The 19,903-nt window shown below is 37.5% G+C and overlaps 1 protein-coding gene across 1 annotated transcript in view; it reads left to right on the top strand.

Annotated features, from left to right (window-relative positions):
* LOC145674282 (uncharacterized) overlaps nucleotides 1–19,903 on the top strand; it is a gene marked incomplete in the record, with an annotated part of 853,005 nt that overhangs the window by 61,394 nt on the left and 771,708 nt on the right.

Below are 19,903 nucleotides of genomic sequence, written 5' to 3'. Positions count from 1 at the left end.
CCCGGCTCGGCCCGAACACTGTGAAAGACGGATCGGAAACTAATGTTGGCAGCCTGTGTTAATTGTAATGTGTTTGGGAAATTAACTCTTTATTCAAGACTGTAAAGTACTGTACTTCTACTACTCTTATTATTACTACTACTGCTACTGCTATTATTATTATTATTATTATTATTATTATTATTACTACTACTACTACTACTACTACTTCTACTACTACAACTGCTACGACTTCGTGTCAGAGTTGACATGTCTGGTGGTACATACTTTACAATCTAAGTACAGAAAAAATCGAAGAAATACTAGTTATTATGGCCAGTCTGCGTAGAATGCGAACAGATGCTTGACGAGGGGCAACGGTGACTCAGTAGGTAAAGCATTCACATCTGGTGCTAGACGTCGTCGGATCGATCCCTCCTCGTGTTATGTGAGCTTTGTGGTGGACAAACATCGTGAGCGTGGGAGTTTTTGGATTAGCCCGTTTTCGTCCACTGTCTTCATTCCACCAATTCATCCATCATCATCCATACGTTTTGAGCCGTAATTGCCTAAAGAACATATGAGAAAGTCAAGTCCTTGACCTACTAATTAGAATTTGTTCCGCTACCATTAGACCACGGAGGCCGAAACCATGAACTGGCGTGTTCATAAGATTAGCGCAATTTGTAGTAATGTTCAATTAGCACGACAGATTCCAAATCATATTACATCTTCCTGTATTCTTTATAATTCGATGCTACAATAATAATAACAAAAAACAATGATCAAATAAATCACCCAGACCCCAGGATCGATGAAGTGTTCCTGGAACGGTTTGTAACAAGTAAATAACAGAGCTATATGACGGAATGCGAGGCAGTAAATCGAAACAAAATCCACACAAATCATTGTTGGACGAAAAATACCTCAAAAGTCCCCTGAATGAAAAATGTATAGATATCAGCTATCAAAAATGCCTCTTAACATCACATATAATAGAAGGGATAGTTGATATTAAGAAAATGAAAATATAAGTTTCCTAAGAAACCAATAGTGCAAAATGAACATCGCTTTACTGTATGTCCTTGTACGCATCGAATAGCACGGAAACACAGTCAACAGTTTCAGGCTTTATAGCATTTCTCCGTTCCTGAGTACTAAAATCTCTTTCAGTAGACGCACTAGAAGCAGGGATGACGAGATACCGACGCTCTAATTTACACAATTTTGGTAATGTTTGTTCTTGTTGCTTCCACCACTGCAGTATATCTAGTTCTCTTACACATGATGACATGTTGAGGTAGATGTCTACTTCATCATCAAATTCACCAGAGACTGAATGTCTATCTTCCCAATCCATTAGTTTATTATTCTTGGTAGGTGGTTCCAAGTTATGCCAACTAGCCTAAAGGAGACGATGGTGATGAGAAATAAATGAAATAGTGTAATAAATAAAGTGGAAAGAAACGGGAGAAAGCCGCGAACCCCCCACACGGTGTTTGTCCACCACAAAGTTCACTTGGCGAGAGCTCGGATCAAACCAGGGACCCCATACACCAGAGGTGAACGCTCAACCACTGAGCCACCGTTCCAGGAACACCTAATCGACCCTGGCGATTTGGTGATTTATTTGATCATTATATTTTGTTATATTTGTAGCATCATACTATAAACAATACATGAACATGTAACACCATTCGATATTTGCCTTGCTAATTGAACATTACTACAAATTGCACTGATCTTATGAGCACGCCAGTTCATGGTTTTGCCCTCCGTGGTCCAATGGTAGCGTACCAAATTCTACTTACCAGGTCAAGTACTTGACTTTATCATACGTTCTTTAGGTAACTACGGCTCAGGCTGTATGGATGATGATGGGATGAATTGGTGGAAAGAAAACAGTGGGAGGAAGCGGGACCACCCCAGAAACTCCCACGCACACGATGTTTGTACACAACAAAGCTCACATAGCATGAGCAGGGATTGATCCGACGACCTCTAGCACCAGATGTGAGTGTTTTTTCTACTGAGCCACTGCTCTCCCTCGTAGATCAAGCATCGGTTCACATTCTACGCAGAACGGCCATAATAACTAGCATTTCTCCATTTTATTCTGTAGTTAGAAGGTAAATTCGGTACCACCAGACATGTCAACTCTGACGCGAAGTCGTAGCACTTGTAGTATTAGCAGTGATCGTAGTAGTAATAGTAGAAGTAGTAATAGTAGTAGTAGAAGTAGTAATAGTAATAGTATTACTAGTACATTGCAGTTTTAAATAAAGAGTCAGTTTCCCAAACACATTACGATTAACATAGGCTGACAGTAAGACCGTACAAACACGGCAAAAATAGAGGTAGTGGAGGACATTAAAAAAACAAATAGGCTGACAACATTAGTTTCCGAACCGTTTTTCAGAGTATCCGGGCCGATATGTGCCCGGCCCGATTCGGCCCGAAATGTGCCCAGGCCGGTTAGGGCCCGGTCCAGTTTGATATTACTTGAAACGGGTCGGGTCGGGCCGGGCCGGGCACCGGGCCGAACCGGGCGCGCCCGGCCCGTGCAGGGCTCTGTTGTCCACCACAAAGCTCACTTGGCGCGAGCAAGGTAATTAAGGATGGGACGTACTATTTGTATGAGTCCGAACCACAGAGGGACTTGAATCCGTTGCAGTTAACAGATACATAAGGTTTCACACAGAACACTACCTTCTCCACGGGGGCGGAGTGGATCAGTGGTAGAGCATTCACCTTCGGTGCTTGGGGTCCCTGGTTCTATCCCAGCTCGCGCAGTGTGGACTTTGTGGTGGACGAAAATCGTGCTCGTGGGTTTTCTCGGGGTTCTCCCGTTTCCTCCCACTTCTTTCATTTCATTCATTTCTCATCTTCACCGTCTCCTTGAGCATAACCGTGGGACGTAAAACTTAAAGATTTCATTTTCAATTTACTACCTTCTTTATTGCACTATCTTCTCTTCAAGAGAAGTAAATTACGGAACCGTATTACAGGTTCCTGCAAAAACTGGTTTGCATGTTACATACTAACTAACTGCACGGCATATGAAACCCGGAGGTTCAATGCCGCGTTCACAGAAGCTCTCCATTGACTTCTGTCCTTAGCCAACTGGATCCAGTTTCTACTTCGTATTTCTATTTCTGCGAGATTCATCTTAATATTGTCCTTCTATGTGCATCTAGGTCTTCCTAATAGTCGTTTCTGATTAGATTTCCAGTTAAAACTTTGAAAGCGTTCCTACTTTCTTCCATCCTGGCTACATGATCTACCCACCTGAGTCTCCTAGACTTGATGACCCTAATAATGTTTCGTAAACGGTATAAATTATACAGTTTCTCGTTATGACGTTTCCGCCAATTCACATTCCCTCTTGGGTCAGAATATTTGCCTGAGAATCTTTTTCTCAAATACCTCAGTCCGCGTTTTACCCTCACAATAAGTGACTATGTTTCGTTACCATACAAGACACTAAGCATTATCATCATTTTCTATATTTTAAGGTTCAAATTCTTCGACAGAATTCGAGACCACAAAAAAATTTGAACTGAATAATAGCACAAATTTCGTGCTTTCAGTCGACATTTAATTTCTTCGTGGATATGATTTTGGTCTGTTAACATTGATCCTAGATATTCGAAAGTATCTTTGTCGAAAGTTTTATTTTATATTTTGACGCATCCATAATTTTGCAGCATTACGATCCCGGCGAACTTCCATGTATTTAGTTTTCTCTGCATTTACAAGTTACATAAAAAACTTCGTAATATATTCTGGTTGCCATTGTGATAATACAGTTTCAATTTTATATCTAATGTAACTAGCAAACATACGACAAAATCGATATAAATTACTTTGATTTACGAATGAAAGAAAATAAAAGGGGAATGCAGTATGTTTCGATGACGTACTATCATGTAGGCAAATATATAATTGCGCATTTCGTTGGTTAAATTCCTAAAGGGGGACAATACTTATAGCGTTGGCCTATCATGATAAGACATTGAGAAAGCTATTTGAATTAAGATGCTGTTAATTACGGTCTAGTAAGCCGAAAATGATATATTTGGAGTTGATGCATTGATCGTCTTGAATTAGTGACTGATTTATGGAGAACTGTTGTAATTTATCTATAGTCTTTTAATGTAGTGAATTAAATTGTATGTGGGTTTCCGCGCATTATTTTGCTCAGAAACGAGTATGCTACAGTTTACAAGTTGAAACCACGTGTTTTGTCCAATTATAGAGAGTTATGAGGTCACATAGGCACCAACCAAGGCAAACAATTCACGTTTACGTGTATATGGTACTTTTTATATGGATTTGTTTACTTTCTCACTATATCTCATGCTACTAATGAGTTGAGTTAATTTTAACGTCCTTTTCAGCAGCGAGGTTATATGAGACGTGGACCTACTATTTAACGTGGAATCCACACCACATGAGCTCCTACCGGGAATCGAATTCGGGTCTCTTACGCTAAAGGCGCGTACGCTAACCGCTTAGCCACCAAGGAGCTCCATACCATTAACCGTATGCCAATAAAACTTGTGGACTGAGAGCGTAGAAGGAAACGGAAGAACCCCGAGAAAACCTATCAATGCGATGTTGTCCACCACAAGCTTGCTTGGCCACGAATCGAACCAGGGATCCCTCGCAGCAGGGGCAAAGTAGGATTGGAGTTCATTGTCCCTTTCTGTATCAAGGCTATATGAGACGTGGATCGACACTTAAAGGTGTAGTCCGAACCACCGTAATGCATTCAAATTCCTATACTTTCCCAATGAGAATCGAATCTGGAGTCCCGTGCACCGAATCAAACCCGGGACCACTAACAGAAAAAGCGAAAGCGTAATCGACTATACCAGCGTTTCCCATCCAGTGTGCCGTGAATGGGCCGCTGGTGTGGGGCGTGGAAATTGAAACAAAAATATTAATTCTATAGCAATCAAATTACAATGTACTGTATATTTCTACTTCACATTACTATGAACCTCAACTATGAATCTACAATTTTAAGTTTCACACCGTGTTACTTTTTGTACATTTTTAATGTTGGCAAAAGTATTTATCATTGTTATGACCATTATTCCTTCTTTATTGTTGCAGACTATATCGTAACTTCAAAATTTAAATTATCATTCAATCTCGTCGACAAAGCAAACATGCATACAAATTACCTAGGTCTATATTTGTGTTTTAAAAGTAAAAGAGATCTGTTTGTTCATTCGTTATTTAATGATTTTCCTTCTTAGTGAAAGGTTGGATACAGTTTTCGAAAAAGAAAGCGTATTTTAAAAAACCGAGTCCAGTATTTCATTGCAATCGTTTTCTATTTTTAAATTAGAATGAAGAATAAGCATAATGATTTACCACGATGACGTTGAATCAGACATTGAAAAAGATTTACAGTGAAAACTTGATTACGAGTTTCCCAAACCTGCTTCTAATTGTCACATTTTGTGCAGTTTTACCTGTGAACATGTTTCATGTGAGAGAGGCTTCGGCAGTCCCAACAGAGTTAAGACTGCCGGAATTCACTAAAGACCGACACTGGATGATTTGCTGATAATTTCCATCAATAATCCTTCACTTAAGGACTTTGATCCGAGAACTCAATCGACAATTGATACTTCAGTGCAGATAGAGAAAGAGCGTTACACAAACGTGATATTTTTAAGATAGTTTTAATATGTATATGAATTGTCCAATTCAAAATTGATTATCCTGAATACACTTGTCTGGTTTTGAAATTTTATACCCTGATGTAAATCTATTTCTTTGTCAAACCAAAGGATGCCTTCTGAGAGGGGAGGGGCCTCTCAAAATTTGTATGTGATAGATGCAGAAGATCGTCATTTTTGGATTGGCGAGTGCGTCAATCATGACGGTTTATGCGTTGCTTGTTTGCAATAGTTATTTGCATCCTATATCTTGGAGACACTAAATTCTCTTCGAAATATACTTTACTGTCTATTGCAGTGGTTTCCAATCAGTGTGTCGCGAAATTTTAGAATTTAAAAATTACAAATCATTTAATAATTAGTTAAAACTAATTTTGAGACCGGCTACATCAATCAACTTCTTGAACAACAACAACAATGCTCAGCACTACATAGACTCACTACTTTACATAAAGTCTTAGAATATTATAATTTATGTTATTAATGAAACATCAAACAAGTGTGTCGGGATGTTGTAATCGCTCTGTAAAACGTGTCGTCAGTGAAAAAAGTTTGGGAACTACTGGTCTCATGTACTGTGTGTCAGAATTATTTTCAAATTACAAGACGTATTTTCTGTGCTAATATAAGTTGAAATAAGAATAATCTCTGTGTGTTATCAGTAGCATATATTAGCCGCTTTGCTGGGTTGAAACGAAAATTTAAATGCACAACTCCATATCTCATGTGTTTAGTACCCGTGAAATATGGTGCTTTCGTTTTTAATGGCATCGATTTAAGCAGCATCGGAAAGATCATTGATCATTTCGCGACCCCGAAAACCAAGGATTCGATACTAATATTGGTCATTTTCGTTCATTTATATATATATATATATATATATATATATATATATATATATATATATATATATATATATATATTCCCCCTCCCCCAAGTTGCGGGGTTGAATTTGAATTTAAACGGGATCGAAAGTATCACTGTTCATCTAAGTGACCCAAAAACTATAAATTCGACACTGGCCATTTTCGATCATTATATATATATATATATATATATATATATATATATATATATATATATATATATATATATATATATATATATATATGTCCCTCCCCCAACTGGCGGGGCTGATTTTGGATTTAAAAAGAATCGGAAATGTCTCTGTTAATCTGAACAATCCCGAAAACTATGGATTAGACATAACATTGGTCAATTTCGATTATTATTATTATTATTATTATTATTATTATTATTATTATTATTATTATTATTATTATTATTATTATTATTATTATTACTATTATTATTATTATTATATAGCTCCCCTCCCCTCCTCCATGCTGCGGCATACGGAATCAGAGTGTCACTGTTAATCTCAGCTACTTCTAAAACTAAGGATTCGACACTAATATTAGTCATTTTCGAGCATTTTTAAATGTTTGTCCCCCTCTCCTACGTTACTCTCCTCCTCCCCAACTATCAGGGCTGAACATGGACTGATACAACATCAGAAGTGTCACTGTTTCTCTCATCGACCCCGAAAACTATGGATTCAACACTAATATTGGTCATTTTTGATCATTTTAAAATTTCTCTCCCCCTCCCCTTAGGTATACACAGCTGCCCTTCCCTCTCCTCCACGGCATCAGAATTGTCACTGTTAATCTAAGCTACTTCTAAAACTATGGATTCGACACTAATATTAGTCATTTTCGATAATTTTTAAACGTTTATCCCCCTCCTTTACGTTGTACCCTCCCCTTTCCCAACTATCAGGGCTGAACTTGGATTGAAACAGCATCAGAAGTATCACTGTTTCTCTCATCGACACCGAAACTATGGATTCAAGACTAATATCGGTCATATTTTTATCATTTTCAAATTTCTCTCCCCTCTCCCTTCGCTGGGTTGCATCGTCAATGTGAATAGCCTAAAGCAATCCCTGCCCTGTATGTTGAAAATTTGATTGAGATCAGTCGGGTGGTTGAAGAGTGATGAAGTCACAAAGGCAGTCATTTTAATTTTAACTTTTTTTTTACATATATATCTCTCCCCTCCTCCTCCCCTACGTTGGCACGTCAAGGTGAAATGACAGAAAACACTCAAGGTCATATATGTTGAAAATTTGATCGAGATTGATTGGGTGGTTCAAAAGCTATCAGATTTTATTAGTTTTTATTTATACGTCCCCCTCCCTTCCGTCCCCCTAGGATCTACCGTTAAAGTGAAGTTACAAAAATATTTCCAGATCCGAACCTCATGTATCTTGAAAATTTGATTGAGATCGGTCGGATAGTTCAATAGTTATTAAATTACCAAAATAGTAACTTTCAGTCTTATGCAAATTGATTTTTATATATCTCCCCTTTCTTCTCCTCCCCTATGTTTCTTCGTCAAATTTAAATCATAAAAACAATTCCAGTTCTGAACCTCATCTATGTTGCAAATTTGATCAAGATCGGTCGGGTGGTTCAGGAGTTATTAAGTTTTATTTATTTTTATTCCTCTTCCCCCACCCCCTCTCCTTAGTTCTACCATCAAAGTGAATAGCCTAAAACCAGCCTAGCCTCAAACCTCATCCATGTTACAAATTTGATCGAGATCGGTCGGGCGGTTCAGGAGACTTAGAGTCACAAACATAGTAATTTTCAATTTTATATATATAGATTAAAATGTTTTGAGGGAAAAGAAGACTGTTTTGACCGCACACTTAGAAAGAATACCTGAAATTTTGCGGGGAAATATCTGGGAACCGGGGACGCCACATTTTAACCAGAAAATCTACAGTAATTTCTTTGTATAAAAGTGGATACATTCCAATTGCATAAATGGCGCTAAAAGTTTCCTTTTTCTTATTTTCGATTCGGGACGGCATGCGCAGAAGCTGCAGTAGCGGCAACGAGTTTCATTTGTTCTAAGAGCAATTTTAGGATATCCACGAGTTATCAAATATTAAAAGTATTTATTAATTCATCAAGTTGTCTTACAGTTAATCCAAAGGGAATAATAAACAATATTTTTTTTAAAAAATATTTTCTTTGTTGTAACTTAATAAGCATTCAGTTACTACAAATATGTTAACAATTTTAAACATCTCAGAATAGTATTTATCAAATGCTGAATAATTATTATAAAGTACGGAAATGTTACCTGAAGTATCCGTTCTAGTAAAAATATCCGTAGAATTTGCTGTGAATTCTCTGCAAAACCACCTGAAATTTTAAAGAGTGCGTGTCTGAAGGTATTCATAAAAGACATGGTTCTCTACCGTAATACCACATAGACTTCATTTTTGCCGGGACAAGAGGTCTCTCTTCATTAATAGGTGTTCCTTAAAGGAGGTTTCACTGTTTGAAAATTTTCTGTTGAAAATTGAATTTTGCATGAAAATTTGACAAATTTGGCAACAATACAGCTGTTAGTCTTTTAATGGTCTTTTCTATCGTCGGCGGAGTTATGCATAACCTTCTGATGTTGAATTTTACGAACTGGTTCATATTAGCTTTGCTATTTCAAATAACTTTAAAAAAATCACTGAAGAAAGCAACGTTTATTCTAAAATAATAAATGGTGACAATTTCGTCAACTAATTAAATATATTGGTTTCATCAGACACTGTAAAATAGTTTTACAGTATCTAATAAAGTCAATATGTTTAGTTAGTTGGCGAAACTGTCACACATTTATTATTTTAGAATAAACGTTGCTTTCTTCAGTGATTTGTGTTTCTAGTCACTGAATTTTACGTATTTTATTAAGTGCGTGTAGAACATCCAAAAATACAAGGATGTCGTAGTCACGTCGTTACGCCTAAACTGAATCGTTAATTAAAATACATTATTTAATATATTCAGTAATGTTGCTGACGTATTCTTGTTTTATACCTTCTTTTAAAATAACGTATTTTTCATTAAGTACTAGCTGAACCTGCGCTCTCTACATAGTGCATCATCCACATATAAGCATGAATTTCCTTGTTATTCCTCATCTGTCACCTATTCCTGTTACACCACTTCCAATATAAAGGGCGTAACCCTTTGGGGGCTAGCCTATGTGCTAGCATTGAAAAAAGCGTTTTTATCTACCGAAGAAAGGGCGTAACTCTTGAAACGGGTAAACGTGAAAAAAAGCGCTTTTATTGCTGTTGTAGCATTTTAATAGAAATATTCTTCTTTGATATGACATTATTGATAAAATTAACTTTAACTTCAGGTTATTTTCTGTCTTTATTGTAAGCCGTACTTTTATTTGAAAAGTTTTATTATCCACGTAAACTCGGGATTAAGTTAGCGTGGTTGGTTCTGACGTTTCTTTTATTTACTTCTTCTTTTTCATAATTTTATCTTTTAAAGAGAGAAATAGAAATGACAAATAAAGAGTTTACAACGAGATCCGTTATTTCCGTTTCTTTATTCGATCTTTCATGCTGCTGTAATTAAGGGAGATTACACAACCAACGTCAGACAATAACAGAAACTCCATTTGGGTTTGGTTAAGGTGAACTTGTCAGGTGTGGATAACTTCTATAATGTGAACTTAGGGTTGGTTTATCTTAACAATCATTTCTAACTGAATGGTCTGTGACGTCACAGTTTGCTTCTTAGCTTTTCAATGAGAAAACAAGGAGCTAGTGGGTTATTTATCATTGATAAAAGACAATAGTGACAGCTAGAAAAGAGCATCGATAGTGTAATCGATTGGCTCGCAGGCATACTGCTCGTAGATCCATGACTGCCCGTACACTGCCAACACTTGCTCTTCTACATTATCCTCTCCCCTCCTTTCTTCATTATGTTTTTCTTTGATTTTCTCAGATTATAAAACAACGTTCTTTCGTCATCCCCTCCCCTTCTTTCCTCATTGTGTTTCTCCCTACTTTTCTCAAATTGTAAAACCGCTCCCCTACGTCACCCTACTCTCTTTTTCTCTTGCGTTTTACTCTGCTTTTCTGAGATAGTAAAACAACGCTTCTATGTCGTCTCCTCCTCTCTTTTCCTCATTCTGTTTTACTCTGCTTTTCTGAGATAGTAAAACAACGCTTCTATGTCATCTCCTCCCCTCCTTTCCTTATTGTGTTTCTCTGCTTTTCTCAGATTGTAAAACAACGCTTCTACGTCATCTCCTCCCCTGCCCCTCTTTTCGTCATTGCGTTTTTCTCTGCTTTTCTCAGATTGTAAAACCATACTCCTACGTCATCCCCTCCTCTCCTTTCCTCATTGTGTTTCTCTTTGATCTTCTCGGATTGTAAAACAATTTTACGTCATACATCGGCCCGTTGGAAATGATTGATCTTGAGGATTTGGTTGGTTGGTTAGAGTTTATTGTTTTTTTAACGCCGAAGCTGTATAAGAAAACGAACCTACAGCGTAACGTTGGAAACGAACCACATGAGATTCCATCAGGATCGAACCATGATCATATATTGGTTCATTTGGCTGTTCAGCAGCGAGGCTATATGAGACATGGACTTACAGTTTAACGTAATGTCGGAACCACATGAGCTTTCCCTGGATATCCTACGTCAAAACAAAGTACGCTAACAATATAGCAATGAGGGAACTCTCGTAAGGGTTTATAGTCCTGGGAAAATCAGTAAGTAAAGAAAAATCAGAAAAGATTTTGATGGTATTGGAAGGAAGACAGATGAACTATCTATAGGAAATGGAGAGAACGTCGAATATTTTATTTATTTATTTATTCATCCTCAACAGAGGACAGTCCCTACATATCATTCATTCAATATATATTACAAAAAAGAAAAACGACATATAAAAAGTAAAAATACAAGAATTTTAAAAATGATCCCAAAAATGCATCAAAAGATTGCGATCTTGGCTAATAATTAGTTATTTTATCAGGGGCCACAACATTTTTGAAGGGTCCTAAATCGGGTTTTGCTTTTTCTTTTCTTTTTTGCGAAATATGCACATCGTACTGAGTTATGTGATAGTTTTTGGGTTTGGCTACACTATATGTAGTTCTCCAGATAAAAGGTCTAAAAGAAAATTTTTGATTGAAATATATGGGTGTTTTTTTTATTTTTAAAAATCAGAAGCCACTAAATCTTTGAACGGTCCCTAAATCGAGTTTTTGTATTTTTGCGGAATAATCACATCATACTGAGTTAAGTGATAGTTTGGGTTTGATACACTATATGTAGTTCTCCAGATATAAGGCCTACAGGAAAATTTTTGCCTGAAACATATTGGATCTTTTGAGCCAAAAAGTAGAAAAAATAAAAATAAAAATAAAAAAATGTATACATTGTTCTAGCACAAGTAAATAGACACCAAAAAATCAGTTTGTGGTCATTCCTACGTACCAATGCGCAGAAGGAACCACTGCTGGAATCAACAGTTGGTCGAGTCCCCATTTGATAGCACGTGGAGCTTCAACCCTACATGGGGTGCTATCCACGATGACTTCCTGTGACAGGTGCTACCATTCGTTACAGAGTGTCTGATGTAACGGTCGTCTGTTTGAGGTTCTTTGTGACCGTTTGTGTAACTTTAGTTGCAGGAGATGCCAAACATTTTCAATAGGATTAATTTACAAGGATTGCCTAGACCACAGCACAATTTTAACCTCATTTTGACACTGATGATCAAATTTTGCTTTACTGCATGGTGCTCGCACGACAGTTCGATTTTCTTAGAAGGCCTGCAATCTATTTTGTGCACCTTTGATGCGACCATTTAAAAGAACTTACCTCAGACTTTCCAAATTATACTCCGGACCATGAGACATTTGCTACTGTGTTTTACCGTAAACTAATGGAAATTTAATGAATCATGGTTTATCGATATCTCCCACAGCCACTGTAGACGGGTACACTATTGCAAGTAGTACTAATGCGATGTATGGGTGAATGTTTGTAAGAGAAAGTTCACGATATTTTACATACTATCATATAGTGTCCTTAGGTTCCACAGTTGTGCATTAAACTAATTTTTTCAATCATTGTTTAAGACACTTCCAAAAAATTTGCACCCTAGGTGTCCGTGGACCACCAATTAGAAACACTGACCTAGAGAATAGGTATGTGTCATAACTTTCATTGTTTATTAGTGTAATTTCTCATAATTTCCTTTAAATTAGAGAGAGACAATTACGGGATGTAAAATCTAAATTAATTGATAGATTAGCAAAGCACAATTTATGCACATTTAACTGGTTTTGAGCTTTTGTGTTCTTTTATGTAATACCTAGATTATTAACGTGAACTTTTAACAACGACAGGGGATTGAATCCACTGCAGTTAACTGGTGCACGGACCATCAAACAAGATCAATTTTAACAGTACAGTGTCCACCAGAAGAAAATGTAGACACTCTTTGCCATCCTGTATCAGGATACTGACTCTGAGAATTGTTCTGAAATTTAAGTATATTGTAATATAGTTTTTCGCCCAACACCCGTCACCATTGTCAATTATTTTCAGTTAAAATTATGTTGTAGTACGGTTTTCGCTCAACAGATGTCGGTACTGTCAGCACGGTTAATGAGATAAGAAAATGGTAGCGTTAGTACGTTTTGAAGTGTTTTATCAGGTTTGGGAACACCATCAAAGTGCAGCGTAATTGGAGAGGGGAGTTTGGTACTGAACTGCCTAACAATTAAACGACAATTAAACGGATAACAATCGAATGTCAAGGATGCACCTGCCATTTTCTTAACTAACTAACCGTGATGAAATTACCTACATCTGTTGAGCGAAAAACGTACTACAACATACTTAAATTTCAGAACAATTGTCAATGCCATTATCCTGATACAGGAATGACAAAGATTGTATACATTTTCTACCGGACTCTGTATAAGCCGTTTCCCATCTCACTATCTCGCCTACAAGACAGCAGGATTATGGATCACGCCACCATCCTCGGCTTTTTTAAATTTTAGTTTAAACATTATATGTGTTTCTGTATACTGGTGGTTAATGTTTCAAAGACATTCTGTATTTTCTACTTAGATAAAATGTATATATACACACCTGTGTTCCTCCGAATGGAAAGTGATACATATCAAAGTAACGAATGAAATCGTACTCGTGCGTGTCACACAAAACTTTGATTTTGGTCAGTTGACCACTTGGTTTTCAGAGATAAATTGTTTAAAAATATGGAAGAAATATGACACAGGGAAAAGAAGTCATGCTCAAATGTAAATATAGGAGCGGACAATGACATATGGCCTTTGGCGTTTTCCCATTTCTGAGAAATATCTATGAATATAAATAAATTTCAAGGTGTCACGAAGAACGTGGTAGAATCAACGAGTGATGTGAGCTGATTTTCAAATCAAGCCGTGCAGAAGTGTTTCTCATATTCGAAGAAACACAGAAAACGGAAAATCGTATCACATGCTAATGTGGTGATGTCTGCAGACATTGTAAGTTTGTTCAGTGGAAATCCGTGTCGATCAAGTGGAAATATATCGGAATAAACTAATTACATCCGTAGTGAATTGATAATCTTAAGCTGCGTGATGATTAGGCCTACTATAGTTGGTGAAAGTTAAAGTTAGTTTTCAACGAAACATGGCCGAACTGTCTGAAAATGCGTGTTTGAACGGAAAACACTGAGAAAAAAAAATGCGGCGTATATAAAAATTTAGGTTACGTACAACCCTAAGTAACATCCTGAAGCAAACGTATAACTGAAAACGTATGTTTTATAATACTTTCCGTATAAGTATTCCATCTATACGTACTTTCCGTATGAAAGAAAGAAATGTATATAGGCAGTAAGGATCTCACATACAGATGGACGTATATTACATATAGGTGACGTAAGTAACTTGGTATACCTATGTAATATGTGGAAGACTATTAGGTATCAGACATTCTCCAGCAGCATGAGATATGGATTCCGTATATATATGAAATAATTTTTTTAAATTTTACGTCCCGCGGTTATGCCGGTTAGGCTAAAGAAGACGGTGATGATGAGAGATGAGTGAAATGGTGGAATGAAGAAAGTGGGAGGAAACGGGAGAACCCCGAGAAAACCCAAAAGCACGGTGTTTGTCCACCACAAAGTCCACACGGCGCGAGCTGGGATCGAACTAGGGACCCCAAGCACCGGAGGTGAACGCTCTACCACTGAGCCACCGCGCCCCCTCCGTATATATATATATATCTGTACAATATACCACTGTCTGGATAACGGGTTTGTCTCAGTGTATCTACCTCAAACTATGTTTTTATTATGTCGCTTTAATTAAAATACTAAGAAGAGGGATATGGCGGAAAAAGAGTTTGAAAATGTATTGCGAAACAGAAGAGTATTTTAGGAACCCCCCAGGTTACGAAAATGAATGAGTGGATGGATTACGGTTTGGCATCCCTTTCAGCACTAAGGTTACAAAAGACGACGACCAATAGCCTAACGTAGAATTCGAACCACATGATCTCGCACTGGGAGTGGAACCCGTGTTTCCCGTAGGAAAATTAAAATCAGTATACAAACTCATTAATGATAGTAATTGGACACGTGTCCCAGCGTTTTCCAAAATTCTCTTTCTAAAGAAGAAGATGATATTTCTGTAATTTTTATCTGCATACTAGCAGAATGCCCGTTCTTCAAACGAGGAGAATACGTTTCATATTGGACATAAAGGACTCCAAAACTGTCACCAATCAATATAAGGACCACAAAAACAATGAATTCGACACTAATATAAGTCACTTTATATTATTTTTACATGTCATCGTCCCCATTTAGGAGTACTAATGGGGCTGAATTAGCATTTAAACGGCATTGGAAGTGTTACTGTTCGTTTCAGCGACCCTGAAAGCTATGGATTCGACACTAATAGGCTATCGGTCATTTCTATATTTCTCTCTCCTCCCTCTCCTCTAATTTACACCGTCAAAGTAAAATAATAATAATAATAATAATAATAATAATAATAATAATAATAATAATAATAATAATAATAATAATAATAATAATAATAATAAAACATTCCAGAACCGAACCTCATCCGTGTTAAAAATTTCATCGAGATCGGTCTGGTGGTTTAAGACTTACGAAGTCACAAACATATTTACTTTCACTTATATATATTAGTTTCCTTAACAACTTTAAATAGTCTGCGACTTCAATTTTTACGTGAATCAAGAGCAGTTAAAAGCAGTAATTGCGAAGAAATTCACCTGAGCTTTTACTTCACATACCAGCCCGTCATTCACGTGATGGAATTTAAAACAACAACAACAATAAAAAATCATTCAGTCTGGATTGTTGGTTACAGAATAGGGTTTGAACGTATAATTTTCCGGTTGTAAAGCAAGAAATGAAACCACAGCATTATGTCCGCTTGATTATTTTAAGTTCAAGAAAATTTGGCAAATAAATATAGTGTAGCTATTGTTGAGATCCCAGAGACGCACTATATCGATGCAGGTTTAAAATGTTCCTCATAAGTTCGTTAGTATTGTGAAAAAAGCAATAATAGGCAAAATGTGTTGGAAGAAACGTATTGTTTTACTTTCATCGTTAATCATTTGCTCTTTTAATAGAGAAGTAACACTACTCAAAATGGTCTCCGATTGATATATGAAGTTAAAAATGGTCCGAAGGACTAGGAGACTCTTGTGTGAAAACATTGTAGATAAAGGTACCCCATGCCGTAAACGTCGCCAACACCTAGTGGCCCGGTAAATGTCCCTGTTAAACGAATAACGTTTTATTAAGAAATTGCAGAAATGTATGTTGAGTTAGGAAGTTTTTTTTGGGGGGGGGGGACCGAACCAGCTGAACCCCTGTCCCCAGGGAGCAGTTGTGTCAATTGTATGCTCCTGCTAACTGTAGCAGTGCAAATATTCAGATCGCTCTACTGAAAAGGTGGGGATATTGGTTTGTGATACTTTTCTATTAAAGGAGGACTTGTATTTAAAGATGAACAAAACCCATAGCTTCGTTCATTCAAGACGTCAATCATTCAAGATTTAAAGACATTTCATTTTCTTGCTTGCTTCGTTATTTGAAGTGGAGCGTCTCTTTCTCAACACGCTTACCGTTGTATCAGACGTTGGTTTACAATTTAGCGTGAAATACGAAACACATGAGTTCCCACCGGAATTCGAATGCGAAGTATTTCACTACGAGAGAGTTGGAGATTTACATTTCTCTCTTAAGTAAACACACCTTAAGAATATCTTGCTTTGAAAGCAGGACTCTTCCTTCCCAACTTCAGTGTTGCATACATACATAACACAACAACCAAAAATCAAAACATCTACACAATGTGTAAGTGTAAGAGGAATACACTAGAGCCACGATAATCCGCGGAATTGTATAGCAAGAGCACCGCGGATAGCAAAAATTGCAGATAACCTGAAAAAAGACTAAACATGAGGCGCAAACACAAAGAAAAAAATACAGTATTTTAGCATCCACAGTAAAAAATGGCTGTTGAATTAACACAACTCAATTTTAACACAGGGCAGTGGTTCCAGCGTGACTACCACTATGATGTGTTAATTCAACACAAACCCCGTGGTGTTGGCTTTTAACATAAGGTGTGTGTTACGATTTTAACACATAACCAGTGTTCAGCGATGTTAAATTTGGATATGTGTTAGTATTTTCGGTGTTGATTCGACGCCATGTCAGGGTCAGGGGTGGTAGTGTGGGGAAACCTGTTGAGTGTTACTTTGTGGCTGTGTTGCACCAACACGAAGAAAGTAACACAGTATGTAGTGTGTTAATTATTTTGTGTTAATATCACACCATGTTAAGTATCAATACAACACAATCCCCGTATTATTTCAACATCATTTTCTTATTATTTCAACACACCATCTGTGTCATAATTTTAGGCCAAAACAATAGAAGTAATACTGTTTTGGTGTTAATTCAACGCCCTCTATGTTAAAATTCAAGGTCAGATCACCAAATTAACACCGTTTTTGGTGTTAGTTTGACTCCAATTCTGCGTTACTACGACAGCTATTTCGGTGTTGAAGTAATTCCGTGTGCGGTGTTGATGTAACCCTTTTTCTGTGTTGGAAAATCTTGTGGTGTGCATGCTTACGCTTACGGTGGTTCACCATCTTTGAATACTAGCTAGTTAACATTATAATCAATTCATCGCGTTCGGTGAACGAAACGAACGAACTTAACGAAAAGAACTGCATCACATTAATTGGTTAACATCGTCAATTTTGTCAAGTGTTTCCGAACGCGCTCTTTCTTGAATTGCCCTGTTAAAATGTTAACAGTTGAGGAAGGAAACAAATTGTAATTTTAAAATAGGAATAGTAAACTACAGAAGACCAAGGTGACCAGACGTCCCGTTTTAGCCGGGACAGTCCCTTTTCTCCACCGCTGTCCCGTTTTTATCTGATTCTCAAACGGGACGCCTAAATGTCCCGTTTTTAAGCAAAAATGACCCAGGTGTTAAGTAATTATTATTCAAAATATAAATGGTCAATGCAAATTCTACACTCTTCCGTATCAACACTCATTGAGAAAGTTCAGCCAACTTCTGAATGTTCAAATGGGAATTGAGTGTTCTGTGCTTCAAGTGGAAATTGAGTTGGAATTCTGAGTGTTCAAGTAGTTAAAAGTATTGTTAGGTTGTACTTAAGTTAGAAACGGTATGTTATCATTCTTACTTGTATATTTTGTAAATTAAAAACACTGCTGAGTCCCAAAATGCAATGTGGAAGTCAGATATATATAAGCCGCCCCCGGTCGCCGATTCGTATGCGTCCCGTTTTTGAAAGTAAAAGTTCTGGCCACCTTGCAGAAGACTTGTTTTAGAAAATCTTCATAAAATTATATGTCGTCTTTGTGATTTATTATTTATTTATTGTGATATATTTCTTGATGGTTCGAAGCACAAACTTCAGCATCTTGTTCAAGAATGATAGTGAACTCTTACCTATATCCTTATAATATGATTGCTTCTTAATCATGTTTCTACTTGTTTTCTGTCATTTTTGAAACACAGTCCCCCGGTGTTGACTGGCGAACTCTACTCCAGTGTAGAAGTAACATAGTAATACGATGTTGTTTCTTGCTGTTGACATATTTCTTCACAAACATTATGTAAAACAATTGAGAACTCATCGCGCGGTTTGCATGCTGAAATTTTGTGAATACCTGGATTTGTTTAAGTATTTCTTTCTACTGTGTTTGTCTGTAGTTTCAGTACATAAGCCTTTATAATTAAATTCCCAACATATTTGGCAATCGCGCAGAAAACAACATCGAAGATTCTACACTTGTATTAATTCAACACACAGGCTATGTGTCATTTCAACTACTGTCATATGACACACAACTCCAAATAAAGAGTGAGTTGTTCTAACCACCTGTTTGTGTTATATTTTAACACAATCGCGTTAACACGTGGGCATGTCATTGAAATAACACAACGATTTTTTACAGTGTAGAAACTGTTTTATTGTTTGTATTGTTCGGTTCGTACCATTCCTCCACAAATTCCGAGAAGTCCTATAGGATTATCGTGCAGAATAAACCTGTCATTAATTTCTGACCTTCGCACTGTAGGGCCTATTGTATTTTCCCGGTTGTTGGCTTGGATTATTTTATTTTATTTTATTTTTAAGTTCGTAATTAACTGTCCAGTAGTCGCCAGCGGGCTCTCACTCTGCAGTGAACAATGAATGAAATTTACTACCACGCAAATCATTCTGCCCAATTCCCGTTTTTCATACCTTACAACGATCGGCTTCTGCTTAGAAGAGTAGAGTTGCACTTTGAAACGTGCACTATTGTTGGACTATTGATTTTTACAATCTAATTTATCTTTTTGTTTTAGAACATACAGTACTTATTTGCATGCGGAGTATCAGTCTGTAGCGACTAGTGCTTTCAACGGGTCGGGTCGGGTCGGGTTGAAGACCGACCCGACCCGACCCGTGACCCGAATTGACTGACCCGACTGACCCGAACCGTGATCCGATCTGATTGACCTGACCCGATAACCCGACCCGAGAAGACCCGGTTGACCCGACCCGACAACCCGACCTGAGCTGACCCGATTGACCCGACCCGACAACCCGACCCGAGTTGACCCGACCCGACAATCCGACCCGACAAGCCGACCCGAGTTGACACGACTGACCCGACCAGACAACCCGACCCGAGTAGCCTGGCCCGACAACCCGACCCGAGCTGACCCGACTGACCCGACCCGAGTTGACCCGACCCGAACCGACTAGAACTGACCCGATCCGAGTCGGA

The sequence above is a fragment of the Thermobia domestica genome, chromosome 17 (assembly GCF_964235325.1).
Source record: "Thermobia domestica chromosome 17, izTheDome1.hap1.1, whole genome shotgun sequence".
NCBI classification, from domain to species: Eukaryota; Metazoa; Arthropoda; class Insecta; order Zygentoma; family Lepismatidae; genus Thermobia; species Thermobia domestica.
This window is presented reverse-complemented; position numbering and strand designations above follow the sequence as displayed.